Source organism: Bison bison, unplaced genomic scaffold (genome assembly GCF_000754665.1).
Source record: "Bison bison bison isolate TAMUID 2011002044 unplaced genomic scaffold, Bison_UMD1.0 scf7180017864174, whole genome shotgun sequence".
NCBI classification, from domain to species: Eukaryota; Metazoa; Chordata; class Mammalia; order Artiodactyla; family Bovidae; genus Bison; species Bison bison.
This window is the reverse complement of record NW_011494746.1, coordinates 1,197,038-1,200,532: the sequence shown is the minus strand read 5'-3', so window position 1 is coordinate 1,200,532 and position 3,495 is coordinate 1,197,038. Positions and strand designations below refer to the sequence as shown.

The 3,495-nt window shown below is 39.2% G+C and overlaps 1 protein-coding gene across 2 annotated transcripts in view; it reads left to right on the top strand.

Moving 5' to 3' along the window:
- NEMF (nuclear export mediator factor) overlaps positions 1-3,495 on the top strand; it is a 230,716-nt gene that overhangs the window by 74,743 nt on the left and 152,478 nt on the right. For both annotated transcript variants that reach the window (XM_010842245.1, XM_010842244.1), the window contains exon 2: positions 1,834-2,057. The gene's annotated coding sequence lies outside the window, so the exon portion shown is untranslated. The remainder of the gene's footprint in view (positions 1-1,833; positions 2,058-3,495) is intronic.

The window sequence follows — 3,495 nt, the reverse complement described above, 5'->3', positions numbered from 1 at the left end:
TAAATATTATTCACTCTAGTTGTTTTGTGTGTAATCATTAGAATTTTTTACATAAAAAATTCTATCATCTCTGAACAGAGATAATTTTATTCTTTTCTTTCCAATTTAGATATGTTTTCATTCTTTCTATTGCCTAATATCTCTGGCTAGAACTTCCAATATTATGTTGACTAGAAGCAGACATCTTTCTTTCGTTCCTAATCTTAAGAGAAAAGCTCTCAGTCTTTCACCATTGAGTATGATATTTGCTGAGGATTTTTAATATATGGCCTTTTAATACTGAGGAAGTTTCCCTCTGTTTCTAGTTTATTGAGTATTTTTGTCATTGAGTGTTAAATTTGTCAAACAGTTTTCTGCATTAATTGAAATGATCCTGTGAGATTTTTTTTTTCATTACATTAATGTGGTATATTGCAGAAATTGATTTTTAAATATTGAACTCTCCTTGCATTTCATGAATAAATTCCATTTGGTCATGGTACATAATCCTTTTAATATGTTGCTGAATTTGATTTGCTAATATTTTTTTTAAATGCTGTATTCTTATTGGACCCTGGTATATAGTTTTCTTTCCTTGTAGTATCTTTTTCTGGCTTTGGAATCAGGGTAATGCTGGTCTCATAGAATGAGTTAAAAAATATTCCCTTCTGTTCGATTTAGGAAGATTGTGAGAAAGAGTGGTATTAAGGCTTCTTTAAATTGTTGGTGGAATGCATCAGTAAAGATATATCATCCTGGAATGTTTTTTCCCTATTTTATTGAAGTATGATCTCCTGATGGTTCAAACAGTAAAGAATCTGCCTGCAGTGTCAGAAACCTCAGTTTTATCCCTGGGTCTGGAAGGTCTCCTAGGGAAGGGAATGGCTACCCTACTCCAGTATTCTTGCCTGGAGAATTCCATGGACAGAAAAGCCTGTCCATGGGGTCATAGAGCCAGACCCCACTGAGTGGCTAACACTTTGACTTTCGTGATTGATTTACAATGTTGTGTTAATGTCTGCTGTACCTCAAAGTAATTCAGTTACACACATATACGTTCTTTTTCATATTCTTTTCCACTATGGTTTATCATAGGATATTAAATACAGTTCCTTGTGATATACAGTAGGTACTTGTTGTTTTGGAGTGTATATTTTTTAACCAGCTTCTCCCTCTCCCCTGCTCCCATATTTCTGATAAAGAGCTGGGTTTGGGCCTGACTACCCCAAATACCCAATCTGACCACTCTTAGATACAACTCTTGATCAACTAGTCATATTATATTTTAAAAAAGAAAGAAAAGGCTTTGGATAAGAAATGTACCCAAGCTACCCAGCTCTGAAAGTGCCCACAGGAGGGAAAGAAAAGGACACAGGGGTGAGCGAGCCTCTGAGAATGAAGAGAACGTTGACACCCTCGGGAGGAAAGGTTGCCTGGTGTACAAGTTCACCCTTTGCCTGACTGCACCTGCTTCTATCCAGATAGCTTCTCCCCGCAGTTATACCTGGCCTGCAGCCACTAGCTTTCTGGGAAACTGCTTAGTCTGAGAGAGGGTGAAAGGAGAAGGTGCTATGTACAAAATGCAACTCACAGGATTCAGATGACCAGGCATCAGGTCCCTCCCTGAGCTGTAATGGACCAAGCTGTGGTGCTGCAGCTGGAGAGGGAGCTCCTTGGCGTGAACTGATAATGTGAGGTTATTCTCACCAAAACGTTTTCTTAGTCTTATGCTCAGAGATCCTGGACAATGGGAAAGCATCATAAAACTTGTAATTAGACAGGAAAGCTATTTTCTGCAGGTCCCTTTGCCTTTTAACCTCAATCTCTCTTTTCCCCACCCCCATCTTTCCTCAGGCACTAGTCTACGCTTCCAGTAAAAACTTGCTCAGCCACTTGTGTAGAAAGAGGAATTAATATTCAAATACTCAACGGACTGGTTCTCCTTGGTAGCAAGTAGCCAAGTAAATATCCAAGTGAGAACCAGGGAAGGAACAAAATGGCATCAAGCCCAAGTGAGAAGTGCCTCAGTCATCCTGCAACACCCTGGATGTGGCCAGAGAACTACATCCTCTCTCTAGGTGAGTCACGGCCTCCACACCCAGCAGGGTGTAGACACACTGCACTGAAACTCAGATGAAACAGTAAGAAAAAGTCAAGCAGGTGAAACACTTCCTTGCTATCAGTTTGATAAAATACTCAATGCTGCTTCAAGATGGAAGACAATACAAGATTGGGTTTTCAACAATACAAGGTTTTACATGATCCCACTAAAACTAGGGTCCTGCAATGAGGCTTGAAAGTGTGTAGTCCCATATATCTTTCCATCTATAAATACAGAAGTTCATGGAAGCTCTGAAAAAAATTTTTGTTTGTTTGGTTTTAAGGGGAGGTGAACTTCAATAGTGCTCTAGACCTTAAATAGATGATAAAAGACAATTTGGGAGATCTGAGTTTTCTCTTCAAAAATCCAAGATGTAAATACATCCTTAAACTATTCCTATTTATACTTTTTTCCCCCTTATACCTCATAACATTTCAGTACAAAAGAGAAAGTGATAATAGCATCTCAGCTTTTCAGAACTGGCTCAGGAGACCAAAGGCCGAAAAGAGATTGTAACATTAGCTAGAAAGCCTGTGATTAAAAGTCCAAAACTTAAGACCTAACACTCAAATATTCTAAGCTACTATTACAACAGAAACATTATTTCTCAAGATTGAGAAGGACTAGTGAAAAACTTTGTGGACCTGCAAAGGCATGAACTTACCTTCAATGCTGCAGTAACCTAAGCTCTGATCTTGACGAGCACGAAAGTTCATCTGCCCCTTTTTATAGCTAGAAAGTGTCCCAAATGAACTTTACCAGGTCATTTCATCACTATCATGATGATTATTGTCAATAAACACTGATTAAGCATCAGGACTTGGCCAGCACTAACATGAACAAACCTATTTCAACTTCCCTGAATCATTCCTTGGTGAACATATCCAAGGGCATTGCTCCATCACTGTTCTGGAATTGTACTCTTTGCAATTTTTATATATATATATATGTGTGTGTGTGTGTATGTGTGCTGCTTTTGACACAAGCTTTCCTTGTAAGTAGGCATTAAAATACAGGCTTATAATTAGCTTCTAGGGAGGCAAATGTATTGTAGAGCAGAGCTCAGCAGGAGAGAAGTCAAGGCAGGTATTGAAGAAATATGGCCTGGAAGATGCATAATACAAAGGTTTTCTGAAGTGTGAGAAATACTACTAAAGTAAGGAAGGAAAACAGAGTCCTATCACTATAGACTTTTCAGTTATTATTTCCACACATCTTAGCACGTGGTTCTGAAAGTGTATTTGCAACTTGTCCAATCTTGAAAACCTACAGTAGGCTGGCATGTAACATATACAATCCCAGACAGATCACAGCTACAGGAGGGCAGCATCGTGTCTAATCGTGCTGGTCTCTCCGGTCCTGGGGCCAGCACCTTGCCCCAGGATGGGTGTTCAGTTCCTTTCCCTCTCTCCCTC